We start from the raw sequence: 14,790 nt of genomic DNA, 5'->3' as shown, positions 1-14,790 counted from the left end.
CCAGTTAATTGTGTCTGGGTAACTGGCATCAGGATCAAGAGAAACCAAAGTTCCCCTGCAGGATGTACTATTGTTAAGGCCTCAGTTTCCTTCGTCCCCATACCTTATCGGGAATATTTTGATGTTTTTGTTAAAAACAACCAGAGACCCTTCCATGTTGTCTCTTGTTCTGAATTTCCTCCCGATGCATATACTATATGCATTATCAGAACCTTAGCTAGCCACCCTTACACAGTGTCACAATGATAATCTATCGCAAGACTTAATTAGACTATCCACTGGAGCACCCAATGGAGGATTTTTGAATTATTGTGTTGACTATCAGGCTTTAAACAGATAATTACATATATTAGAGAATATATAAAGCAGAGTACCAGTAACAAATAAGATAATCATGAATGAAGAAACACATATAACTAGTATGAGATAATTCAGGATGAAATAGTAGTAGAAAACACATTGATATAATTGAAGACTTGAGTAACAGTATGTTAAAGAATCAGTGCGATGCAATGAAGAGTGATGACTCCTTTGGTATATGAAGACTGATGAAGTCTTAGCAGAGCTGGCTGGTGCATGGAACATGAAAGTGATAGGTTGGACAGTATCAATTCCAAGGAGTCAGGGCTGGCAGCAAACAAATACAAAATACATATACAGGCCAAGGTCATGGGCGGCAGGAAACAAGGAAGGTAAAAAAAAAAGTCAGGTCAGCAAAAATAAAGTCACAATGAGCATATAAAATGAAAATCGATGCAATTACTTTTTTTTAAATACACAATAGTAAACATAAACAGCCTTCCCCTTTACAAACTGACTAGGAAGCATATTTCAACACTGCAAACCAATTGCTCGGGGTACTGTAGTCCTGCTCACCATTATTGTGGTGATTCAGATGCATTCAGCTGCTGGTCGTCAACGTCAACAGTTTCCAACTTGCTTCAGGGGTTGAACACATGCAAGCGATCTGCCTCAGCATAGGAATGCATTTAGCGTGAACACAAAACTACTATACTCTGGCCACATCTACACAACCACTCCTTCTCAGACCCCTTCACTCAAGGATTCATAAGTGTCAAACAGAACTTTGCCCAATCTGTCTTTCTGTGAAATTGGGCATTTAGGGGCAGCAGCCTGGCGACAACAAAGCAATCACACGGAACCGCCCAGTCTAGTGTGAGTATCGTGGTCCTGTCTGTAAAGCTTTATATGATTCTGATTCGTGCATACGGGTAATGGCAGCCTGTTTCCGACAGATCTCTTACACCTAGCATTGGGCTGGTGCAAGGGCAGATGCTAATGATGATGGTTGCAGCAACTGGTGTAACACCAATAGGTGGGATAACTTTCCGCTTGCAGTTGCACAAACCTCCGAATTAGTCCTTACGATTCTCACATTAGGTAGTAAATCTGGCTTCCGCAAGGTAAAGTAGATAATTGCAACTTTATTGTATAGTAAACTGGTAAAATATAGACTTAAGCTGGCCACACACTAGAACAACTTACATCCAACCAGCCAACTTGTTGATTGGTTGGAATGAAAATCTGGTAAGGATTTACCATAGTTGTGCGAGCGGCCTGGAGGCCAGTAAAAAAAAAAATAGGGACGCCCTGATTCAGTGCGAGCGCACGCAAATAGCGTGCGCCTCTGAATCAGGCCCTTTATTTCTCCCCACTTTATCTCCAAGCTTTGAAAAATCTCCCCCCAAATCTGTCCAGGACATAATTAGGAATTGCTCCCAAGGTAAATATAAAGATTTGTAAGATTGTTTTGTGCATGAGTTTTCTACTGCACCCACACAGATGCCACAAGCTCTGGCCTTGGCAGGAGTCTTCGTGTTACATCACCTGGGCACCAGCCCAACAATGCAGGGTGGCAATGATACCGGAAATAAAGTCTTAAATCCTATACAATCCTGGCTGAACATTGCTGGGCGAGAAGTACAGGCCTATCTAAGTAGTTTTACATGAAAATCTGTTGTTCATTTTTTTTACTTCATGTGAATTTGTTGAATTAGTTTGTGTTTGATATTTTGGAGATAACAAAACTCTCTCTTGGTTTTCAAGTCAGCAGTCAGTCATCACCATTTTAGGTTTAATAAATCCAATAAAACTATACTTTGTACAGCCAATAAAAATAAATACATCCATATATTAATTTCAGATTAAGTTTTAGCTCGGGAGTCTCACGGACAGGAGAATTTAAAAATAGGCAACTATGGCTAAAACTCCACCTATAGTAGGATTGGTTTATAATATATCAATGGTTTCCAAACTCTGACCCTGATTCAGAGCCGCTCGCTCTGAATCAGAGCCGGTCTTTTTTTTTTTAAGAACGGCCTCCTGGCCACTCGCATAGCTGTGGATGACCACCCACAGCTATAAACGAGCAGCAATGATGATGGTCGCGATGGTCAAGACCATCGCGAAAATCGGGCTTGCGACGAGACCTTTGTGGTAGGGTCTCGTTGCCGCAAGCCCCAGAGAGATTTCGGCTCTAACTGAGCCGGAATCTCTCCACTGACATCAGTGGGGATGGCCGGCCCCAAACGGTAGGCGTTCTCATCGGAACGCCTACGTTTGGGCAGCCACCCCCCGGCCCACCCACCAAAGGGGGCGTGCTGTCACTCAACATCGACAGCACACCCCCTTTGGTGCGAGACCCGGAGCGACGGATTGCCCGTCGCTATCCGGGTCTCGCGCATGCACATGACGGAGTCGGCTCCGTCGTGCGCATGCGCTCTGGGCCACCATCAACCCGGTTGCGAGCGCTCAGCGCTTGCGACCGGGTCTGAATCAGGCCCTCTGTCTTCAAGGCTCCCTTACAGTCCACGTTTTAAGAATATAAAGGTCCTGATTCAGAAGCGCATGCTAATACAGCCGCCATTGACTCTTGTTCTACAGAGTCACCCACCAGCTGCTAATCCCCCGCTTGGCATATTAAGACGCACTATTGGTCGCACCAGTGAACATTACACGATGCCTATGGAGGTGCAGAATGTCCGTCTGAACGTGGTCGCCGAAACCAGTGCAACTGTAACAAAAGCCGCAGTCGCTGACCGTGATACGCCTGCATCTGGCAAGTCACCCCCAATGTTACCACCTAGGACATCGTAATTGTCTCTCTCTTTGTCTGCATTAGTTCTACGGCTTTCGGCAGTAAACTACGAGACGCATACACACAGCAGCTCGGATGCATGCACAGACTGAGAACATAGGGGGTCATTCAGACCCGCTCGTGAGCGGCAGTACGCTCGCAAGCGGGTCGATGTTCCCCCACTGCTCCATCGTGCGCATGCGCGAGACCCGGCGAGCGACGGGCTCTCCATCGCTCCGGGTCTCGCACCAAAGGGGGCGTGCTGTCGATGTTGATTGACAGCACGCCCCCTTTGGTGGGCGTGCCGGGGGCGTGCCTGCCAGACGGAGGCGTTCCCATGGGAACGCCTACCGTCTGAAGCCGGCCCCACTGACATCACTAGTGATGTCAGTGGGAGTGATTTTGGCTCTGATAGAGCCAAAATCACTCCTGGGCTTGCGGCAGCGAGACCCTACTGCAGGGTCTCCGTCGCAAGCGCGATGGTCAAGACCATCGCGACCATCATCATGGACGCTCGCATATGCTGTGGGTGGTCACCCACAGCTATGCGAGCGTCCAAGAGGCCGCTCCATTTTCAGGGAGGAGGGCCCTGATTCAGAGCGAGCGCTCTGGTCAGAGCGTTCAGCTCTGAATCAGGCCCATTGACCGCCTGCGTGTGGCATTGGATTAGCGTGCACCTCTGTGATGGCAGCTCATGGCGATGGAAGCCTCTCCCCCTGTGAAATGGTATCTATTGAGATTAGAGTTAAGCACAATTGGAAACATTACTGTCACAGTCAATAAATCAGCCATATGCAGCCAGGAATATTCTTACAACATGGGCAGCTGGGGTTATTTGAGGAAATGGTTGAGAAAACCGACTCACATTATCAGTACAATAAATATTCTTATCATACCCTGCGCTGACATCAAACAAATTTGAAGCACAAAGATCATAATGCAGATTCTTTTATGAGGGTATAAAGCAGCTAGGAATGTGTGCCGGTGAGTGCACAAGTACAGTGCAAAACAAACAGGAACAGAAAAGTCAGTAATGGGATTGTCAGTTACAGCTAGGGTACAGTCAGGGCAGTCTGACATGGGAGCCTCCCTGAAGCATACAGACCATATCAGCCTAATTGCATTTGGTGTGCCAGTAGTGCAAAAAGAAAAAAAAAAAAAGAGTATCCACTGTAGCCGACAAGGTGATGACAATGTACTATTGCTTTGAAGCAATAGTACATTGCTTAGATGATCCACCTTTGTGGTGGGTCTAACATCTGTCAGGACTTGCAGCGATTAAACATCTAAAAAGCATCTCAGCTTTTTACTTATAGGAGGCAGATTATATCTAAGTTCAGCAATTTAGAGAATTAAATTAAGTATTATAAATGATTATCTTAAACAAGACATAAAAAAGAGACATTGCCTAAGAGATATAAAGATGAAAAGTTAGTTTGATCTAAAAAAAATCCATGTTTGTACGTTGCGAGGCGGTGTGTACATTGCAGGAACATTACAGGGACACAATCCTGGACCCTTTCAGGCACACAAACTCTGACGCCTTTAAGCCTTGTTACCTGCATACTTCCTAATAGTCACTTGTTTTTGCAGGACAGCTGCAAATTTTGTAATCTAAAAAAACAGGATGTAGTCATAATACTGACTGCGGGGATTGCGCCGCTCAGAATGCAGGGGCCGGAATCCCGACACCTGTCAGAATCCCGGCGCCAGCATGTAAGTAGCGGGGTTAGGGGGAGGGTTAGGGTTAGGCACTAAGGGGGAATGTTTAGGGTGCGGGGAGGTTAGCTTTAGGCACTAGTGGGGGAGGTTAGGTTTAGGCACAGAGGAGGGTTCGGTGTAGGGAGAGGGGAGGGTTCGGTGTAGGGAGAGGGTTAGGATACTGAACGACAGGTGTCGGTATCCTAATCCTGTTGGGATGTCGGCGTCGGGATTCTGACAGCTGGGATCCCTAGCGCTGACATCTCCTACTTAACTCTAGAAAAACATGGCTGATTGGGAGTCACACACCTTATAGACATCCTTTCAGGGGCGTATTTATAATGGGTGCAGGGTGTGCGGAGCACACAGGCCCCTGGGTCCAGGGGGGGCCCGCACCACACACCGTGCATCCATAAAACTTACCTCTCTGGAGTCCCACATCGGCTCTGGTGTCTGCGTCTGTAAAATAAACGTCTGGAAAATGGCCCTCATGGCCATTTTCTCGTCGTTTGCGTATGCACAGTACAGGAAAAATGGCAGCCGCGGCAATTTTCCCAGTGACCTGCGCATGCACTATAGACTCTGGGCACACTGTAGTGCCCAGAGTCTAGAAGTGCGGCACTGGCCGCGCACCGCTCAGTGCACAGCTGGCCACCGGACAGAGAGGAGGGGGCCCATGACGGAGACTGCATACGGGCCCACTCCTGTCTAGAAACACCCCTGCATCTTAACCCTAACCACACAAGTCCTCTTACTGAGCAGAATACAGCAGCACAATTAAGGGGAATGAAATACAATTCTCTGTACATATCCGGGCAGCTCCGACATTTGCATATTTTTGCAGAACTACTGCGTACGGAATCTCAGCCTCGATGTGATTTGCATGCACCTCTGAATCAGGCTCTGTGACCTATCATGAGGATCTTTGCTTTTATATATCTGTCTAATGTGCTATTATGTGAGTACAATTCTATGTTTGATATGTAATCAATTTTATGCAGTATTATACACTGTGCTGAATTCTTTATCCACATAATATCTGCATGAGGAGATTTGGGAGAATCATATCCTACTGGATTGGCTTGCTGTTTTATGGTGCAGTCTGAGAGTGCTGTTGGTCATCTCTAATACCGTACGGTAATATCCAAGAGGGTGGTTCGGTTCTAATCTTGATACCAAGGGATATATACGTACACACTGTTGATACTATTCACTTGAAGGGTGGAGTGTTTTAGATGAACTTCACTATGGGGGGGAACTCAATTAGGCATGGGGTTTGCCATGCAGAGAGATATATAATTAAACTGCATTATCTTTGCATGGCAAAGTATGGGTTAATGCATGCTCACTCATAGATTGCGGGGGCGGGTACGGACGGTGTTCCCAGAAATGGGGACATGTCGCCTCTGTTTTCCGGGGAGTGGCAAGGACGCAGATTTCTGGCCTCGCGTGCTGGCCAGCCTGCGTAAGCTGAGGCTTACTCAGCAGGCCGGCGCCGTCCCACATCACGACTGATGGTTCTGATGGTGATCCCAGGCTGCGACATCAGTCGCAGCACCAGGATCACAGATGCAACAGGTGGTGTCAGACACTGCATTTGCATTTTAGCAAAGATGAGATTGCACAGCTGCTTGTGTGAGGCTTTGCAATTCCGTCATCTGCTGAATCAGTTCTATCATTTCACTCACAGCCTAACCCTAACCGCAGCCTAACCCTAATCACAGCCTAACCCTAACCGCAGCCTAACCCTATCCGCATCCAAACCCTAACCACAGCCTAACCCTAACTGCAGCCTAACCCTAATCACAGCCCAACCCTAACCGCAGCCTAACCCTAACCGCAGCCGAACCCTAACCACAGCCTAACCCTAACCGCAGCCTAGCCCTAATCACAGCCTAACCCTAACCACAGCCTAACCCTAACCGCAGCCTAAACCTAATCACAGCCTAACCCTAACTACAGTCTAACCCTAACCGCAGCCTAACCCTAACCACAGCCTAACCCTAATCACAGTCTAACCCCAGCCAAACCGCAACCTAACCCTAACCACAACCTTACCCTAACTGCAGTCTAATTCTAACCGCAGCCTAACCCTAACCGCAGCCTAACCTTAACCACAGCCTAACCCTAATCACAGCGTAATCCTTACTGCAGCCTAACTCTAACCACAGCCTAACGCTAACCGCAGCTTAACCCTAACTGCAGCCTAACTCTAACCACAGCCTAACCCTAACTGCAGCCTCACCTTAACCACAGCCTAACCCTAATCACAGCCTAACCCTTACCGCAGCCTAACTCTAACCGCAGCCTAACGCTAGCAGCAGCTTAACCCTAACTGCAGCCTAACCCTAACCACAGCCTAACCCTAACCACAGCCTAACCATAACTGCAGCCTAACCCTAACCGCAGCCAAACCCTAACCACAGCCTAACCCTAATCAAAGCCTAACCCTAACCACAGCCTAACCCTAACCGCAGCCTAACCCTAACTGCAGCCTAACCCTAACCACAGCCTAACCCTAACCGCAATCTAACCCTAACCACAGCCTAACCCTAACTGCAGCCTAACCCTAACTACAGCCTAACCCTAACCACAGCCTAACCCAAAACCTAACTCTAAATCTGTAATGTGGACATTACGACCACTTAGGGCCTGATTCAGAGCCGCTCGTAAGCGGCAGTACGCTCGTTCCGAGCGATGTTCGCCCATCTGCGCATGTGTACGGTTTTTAATACGCATGCGCGAACTAGTCAGTGCGGCCGAAAATCATTTGTTTGCTATATAGCGAATGCCTGCTATTTTGAATGACATGAGGAGGCGTATGTGGGTGGTAACAGGGGAAAGTGCTTGAAAACGGGGAGTGGAGATCAGAACGCAGGCGTGCTTAAAGGTCAAAACGGGCGTTTTATGGGTGTGCATAATTAATACAGCAACGTCATTGACCACATCACCTGGTTGTTTTATAGTCAGAACTGCTCGCAATATAGTGGTAGCAAAAACCAACCACAAGAATAGCAAGCAGTTCATACGCTATTCGATGTACTAGATTAATCTAATAAATAGCGGACATGACGTATGATGCGAGCGGCCAGGGGGCGTATTTTTCAAATAAACGTCCGCATGTTTTGTTCGCTCGTTCAGACATAGAGGCAGCAACAGACCGCAAAGAGCGAACGGTTCATTTGAATAGCCACCCCCTTTTTCTGAACGAGCGAGCGCTAATTGGGTCCGGCTCTGAATCAGGCCCTTAATCAGCATTCACAATGTCAACATAATGACTACATACCTGTACTAATACAGGACAGAACAGCTAAACAAAAGCAGAGCTGGTTGGAACTACACAGATCTGTAAAGTAACCTGTTCCATTGCAAAACTCATTTATCGCAAGATTCTGCAACAATGTCACTCATCTCTAGCCCTGCCCATGCCCTGTTGAATGGACATTTATACACCAATGTCTGAGTGCTGAGTCAGCAATGCCTGCATAGTTCTGTTACCATGTCCAGATGGGGGCGACAAAAGTCTTTCCAGCTATTATTGAGTACAAGTACTTCCATGGTCTACAGAACTACAGATTGCCAATGCAGACTTGAAAGCTTGAACTTACACAAGCAGTGAATGCGACTTGAATGACACCATCTTTTATTTATAGATATTCTTTATTTTCAATTTATTTTATATTAAATGTACATTTTTAGTTTAATATGCATCATTCTGCATCAAATTGTCTCCATATACACTGCAACAGTCCATACCAGCAATACTGTTTTTGCTTTTACCCTGTGTTTCATTGAGAGCAAAATGCAAAACATTTAAAATAGCTGACTCTCCAATGTCTATCTATAGGAAAATGTACCCTTATTGTCAGGTAAACAATAACTTTGCTCTAAATAGAGCTTTCCACACTGGAAAACCTGCCTCTCGGCAGTAGAAGTTCTGTGGGGCCTGCTCCTGTACCCTTTAAACATTGCTTGAGTGGTGCAAAGAGTCACTGTAGTCTCTCCCCTCTTCATCTCCTACCACTGTAATAGCCCAAATGAGTTGATCACTGTCTCTTGTTCTCATCCTAGTCTTCATTAACTTCTCTCCCATCCCACTAGTATCTTTCCTTCATTATAGAAGGGGGCCAATTAGACTGATTATAGTTTTAAACAACAGTTGTCTGTGGGACAGTTGTTTGCAAGAGGAAACCAAGTTGACAACTGCTGTAGCCTCATGTTGCTTGGTGGATCACTAAAGCCATGACAGCTTTGTCTGCATGGGATCTGCATCCAGTTTCCGCCATCAATGCATCAGGTTTAAGCAGATTTTGTTGAGGTCATGTGTCCATGTTACCAAATCCCATCTCTAGGCTATATCTCCCAAACAGCAACTCCTCAGCCATAGAAAGGTTAAAGACAAATGAATTCCCTAGAGCAGTGGTTCTCAAACTTGGTCCTCAGGACCCCACACAGGTCACGTTTTCCAGGTCACCCAGCAGGTGCACAGGTGTGTTCATTACTCACTGACATATTTTAAAAGATCCACAGATGGAGCTAATTATTTCACCTGTTATTCTGTGAGGAGACCTGGAAAACATGCACTGTTTGGGGTCCTGAGGACCGAGTTTGAGAACCTTTGCCCTAGAGAATGCCATTCTACTGACTATCCACTTAACTACAGATCTATAGATTGTAAGCTTGCAAGCAGGGCCCTCTTACCTCTATGTCTGTCTGTTATTACCCTGTTTTGTTCTATCAATGTTTCCAATTGTAAAGCGCAACGGAATATGCTGCACTATATAAGAAACTGTTAATAAATAAATAAATAAATATGTGGACTAGAGGTACTGGCCAAACAAAAGACTACATGACTATGGCAGCCCACTACGTAGATGTATTGCGTTTAACAGCAGCGCGTTTCGCATCGTCCTTGTCCGTTAGCACACAATGCCAGGTCAGTCACAGGCAAGCTACTCACTACATCACTGGCTTTATTAAGAATCAAGAAAGAGAAAGGCGCAACCCACAATATAATAAATGTACAAGGGTGTAATAGCTCCGATGTGGACCGGCTAGTCCGCTACAAAAATAAATAAATAGACGGAGCGCTGAAACGCTTGACACAAAATTCAGCCGCACTTACACTTATATAAATTTGTATAACATTTATTAAAAAAAATATAAAATAATGACAACACAGTGTATACAGTTATTACAATATAATTCTTGCAGTAGAAGATTAAACACTATCATGCGATAATGCCCTTCACTTAATCATAAGTAAATTAATACATGTAACAATATATCCAGCTCCTATATTACCCCTCAGGGGACAGACTCCATGTGGACAGTCAACAGAAGAAAAGGGATCTTAATCAGGGTTAAAGGTCAGATTAAATCATTTGATGGATGGAGTGAGCAAGTTGTATACAGAAGGTAATTAATCGGGTAACTATCTGACATTATGAATGTCAGATAGTTACTGGACACGTTATGAATGTCGACGGTCAGAATATCGACACATAAAACTAGGGTTAGGATTAGGCTGCATTTAGGGTCAATGTTAGTCTGCAAATAGGGTTAGGCTAAAATATAATTGTCGACTATCTGAAATTCGACATTTCATACGGGTTGGGTACGGGATCCCAGCGGTCGGGATGCCGGTACTTAGAATTTCAACAGCGGCATCCAGACAGTCAGCATCCCGAAGCCTGCAGGTAAGTACCATAACCCACCTTTCCTGCAGCCTAACCCTTCCCTCCTGCAGCCTAACCCTAACCCTCCCCTACACAGCCTAACCCTAACCCTCCCTCTAGTGCCTAGCTCCTAAACCCAAGCCTAATACTCATTGTCGGGATGTCAGCGGTCAGCATTCTGGACCTGGGATTCCAACTTGCTGTCTCTTTCATACCAAACCCACTTTGAACAAGTACTCACACAGGAGTGTACAGCCGAGTAATCGGTGACTCAGTCATGTGACTTCTGCGGTGTATAAACCAGTGTCCCAGTCGTGAAGTGGCGGGCGTCTGAGATGCCGCAGTGAATGGCGTGGTCGCCGAGTTCTGGAGGTGTTTGGCCAGCCACCCCGGCTGGCCAAATGGAGGCGTTCCCGATGGAACGCCTGCCGTTTGGGGGCGGCCTCAATAGTGAGCTTCTGGCTCTATTAGAGCCGGAAGCTCACTGGGGCTTGCGATGGATGACACCCTACCCACAGCTTAGCGAGCTTAGCCGACATTAGGAAAAAATGTGGTTTTTTTTGTTTGTGTTTTTTTTTGCACTAGGGTTTATCACTCATTGATAAATCAGCTCCAAAATGGGAAAGGTATTTGCACTATGCTAATGATCTGGTATTTAATATTTCACAATTGTCATCTTTAAAAAATAAAACGTGACTCCTTATAATCAAAACAAGATTTTCGTATCACTGTGCGGCTAGTGGCAAGACCCCTGGAACCTAGCCATGTATGTCAGGCCTGAATGCTAACAAAATGTATGCAGTTTGCAATTAGCTTTGACATCTCACCCCCATAAACAATCCCCACTTGGAGAGTGCTGTAAAAAAGTATAGTAAACACAATTAACATTTGACATCAGCTGAGTCTAGCAGGAGAGCATCCGGAGTGCTCAGCTATCAGCAGAGAGAACAAAACTGCTTAGCAAAGTTCCATACAATCAAATGCTGGTTAACAATGTGGAAGATATTTAGGGCCGTATCCAATTAGACGCGAACACTTTAAAGGTGCGTACAGACGGGACGATGCTCCCTGAACGAACATCGTCCCGTGTGTTCCCGGCAGTTCGTGCTCAGTTAATGACACTGAGCACAAAACACTGAAAGAAATCAAGAATGATTTCGTTCAGTGCCGGGCTCCCTCCCTCATCCCCGAACATGTCCAACCTGACAATATCGTTAGGTTGGACAGGAAGTTTGGTTGATGAACGAAAACTACAAACGGGAGCGTGCATTTGTAGTTTTCGTTCATCGTTATACCTCTGAAACTGAACGATTTTGTGAACGATTTGACGTTAACGATGTCGATAACGACAAATCGTTTCAAAAAATCGGCACCTTAAGTTTTCGCTTGCAAAAACTTTGCGCACTGTTTGCCCGAATATGTGACTTTTCGCGTCTATGGCATCCACTATTTGCGCAATCCTATTGTAAAAGATGCAATGCGGAATTCGCCCGAAAAAATACCTTAGCTTCAGCGACCAGAAGCACAGCTGATAATGGGGAAAATTGCTTGTACTCCCCAAAAAGGTCAACTAAGATAGGACAACATAATAGAAGTCTGTTAGGGTCCGTAATCAAAGGGCTTGGGGGTTCTCAAATTGTGTCAGATACTGTAGCTGTTATATGCATTTTTCTCTAAGAGTGAAAAAATGTTACAAAGCAATATATTTGGGGAAAATAAATGCTGTACTTAAATTGGGGGTACATTAGAATGGGTGTAAGTATGTTTTTGTGTCATAAAAGTGCATTTTAATTTTTTTTTTAAAATACACCTGTTATATGCACCTGCAGTCCTAAAAACATCTGTACCATCTATACAGCCCCCCAAAATACCAATCCCATTACTTTAAACCCATTTCCCAGCACTTTTTAAAATTACATCTTCTTTATTGGTCAAATTAAGCTAGTAAAAAAAAAATTTTTGCTTAATTAATCAGTACGGGGGGGAGGGTGTCCAAGGCATTCTGAACCAAGGGCCTGATTCAGATCCGCTCACGAGCGCTATGATTTTTGGACCCTGTACATGCGCCGCCTCTGGCGTACGCATGCACGAGCCCCAGCGAGCGACCGCAGCTCCGTCGCTCCGGGCTCACTACAAGACGGGGTGGCTGTCGATGTTGATTGACAGCTCGCTCCGTTTTGTAGGCAGGGAGGGGGGGTGGCTGCACAAACACAGGCGTTCCCTTAGGAACGCCTGCCGTTTGTGGGCGGCCCTACTGACATCACCAGTGATGTCAGTAGTGGACTTCCTGCTCTATTAGAGCAGGAAGTCCACTCGGGTTTGCGGGAGCCGAGACTCTCCCGTAGGGCCTCGGCGCAAGCCCGATGGTAGCGTTAATCGCGACCATCGCCAGGCTGCTCGCACTAGCTGTGGGTGGTCACCCACAGCTTTGCGAGCGGCCTGGAGGCCGAAACTTAAAGAAAAAACGTCCTGATTCAGAACGTGCGCTCACAAATAGCCCCAAATCCCGACATTTTTGGCCAAAAATAAGGGTTTTGCACAACTTTGCACCTGCTCTGAGATGATTAAATCTTTTTGCCGCTTTTGAATATGATGAATTCACAATTGCGATAAGGCGCGCCTAATAGGATACCTTTTCGCACAACCATGTCTTATCACGGCTAATTGGATAAGGCCCTTAACCTGCTAACTCAGGCATACATTGTTCGGCCAGATTCTTCTTATCACTCCAGGTTTGCTGTCATTTCGAACCTGCCGAATCTCAACGCTGATTGATGTCAGGTTTTAGAGCTAAAATGCAGCATGTACTAATGGTCATTTAGACCCTTTGGATAGAATCTTCTGCGCCATCCCACTGCAATCTCACGGTGGTTTTTCAAGCCTGCACAGATCTGTGCAGGCTTGTATAGTGTAAAAAAATAAAATGGTGTGGGGATCCCCTGCTTTTAACCCTAGTTTGGTAGTGAATAGGGGGGAAAATGGTGTGAAGTCCCCCTGCTTTTTCACTACCAGCACTAGGCTGAACCAGCCAGGTCTAGTGATACAAGAGAAGGGGAACACTCGGCGTGCGTTGTCACAATTGATGTTACATGGAAAGAAGAGGACATTGGATTAAGTGACTAATAAATGTGTAAATGAGGGATGTATGCTGGAGTGTTTATTTAATAAAATACTTTATACTACAATGTGTATGAATCCTGTATATTTTCCTTTTCTTTTTACAGGTGTACTAGAGGTGGCAGCGGGCCCTTGATGCCCAGACGTGCTGGCAATTGTGGTTCTCCAAGTGCCATCATGCACTTGCTGGGACCAGCAGTTTACCTTTAAAGAACAATATTAATAATAATTATTATGTATTACCTCTGTACCCACCTATGTACCCACCACACCAGGATAAGAAGAAGAGCCCTATGGATTCCAGCCTTGGGTTAACCAGTCTGGGGTTGGTTGCCATTATGGCAGGGGAACTCCACGCAGAGTGTCTCCCTGCTATATTGTCGCCAGCCCTGGCTGGTTCATCCTTGTGTTGTCAGTGGAAAAAAAAAGGATGGGAGGGGGGAGGGCACAATCTTTCCTGCCAAATTTATCACCACCAGACTAGGCTGAAAAGCCCAGGTCTGGTTGGGAAATTGTAGGGGATCCCCACGCCGTTGTTCTTGTTTTTTAAATGTTTTATTATCGTTACATTTTTCAATAACCTACACAGATCAGTGTTATCTCAGATCTTTAGCACTGTGCTAGTGTATAGTATTATGCCCTTTTCCAAATGTACATGTCTAGAATCTATAGCACTGTGCTAGTGTACAGTATAATGCCATTTTTCCAGTGTACGTGTCTCCAATCTATAGCACTGTGCTAGTGTACAGTATAATGCCCTTTTTCCAGTGTACATGTCTCCAATCTATAGCACTGTGCTGGTGTACAGTATAATGCCCTTTTTCCAGTGTACATGTCTCCAATCTATAGCACTGTGCTAGTGTACAGCATAATGCCCCTTTTCCAGTGTACATGTCTCCAATCTATAGCACTGTGCTAGTGTACAGTATAATTACCTTTTTCCAGTGTACATGTCTCCAATCTATAGCACGGTGCTAGTGTACAGTATAATGCCCTATTTCCAGTGTACATGTCTCCAATCTATAGCACTGTGCTAGTGTACAGTATAATGCCATTTTCCAAATGTACATGTCTAGAATCTATAGCACTGTGCTAATGTATAGTATAATGCCATTTTTACAGTGTACATGTCTCCAATTTATAGCACTGTGCTAGTGTACAGTATAATGCCATTTTTCCAGTGTACATGTCTCCAAT

The sequence above is a fragment of the Taudactylus pleione genome, unplaced genomic scaffold (genome assembly GCF_031769625.1).
Source record: "Taudactylus pleione unplaced genomic scaffold, aTauple2 ptg000451l, whole genome shotgun sequence".
NCBI lineage: Eukaryota > Metazoa > Chordata > Amphibia > Anura > Myobatrachidae > Taudactylus > Taudactylus pleione.
The sequence above is the reverse complement of the archived record's forward strand: the minus strand, read 5'-3'. Positions refer to the sequence as shown.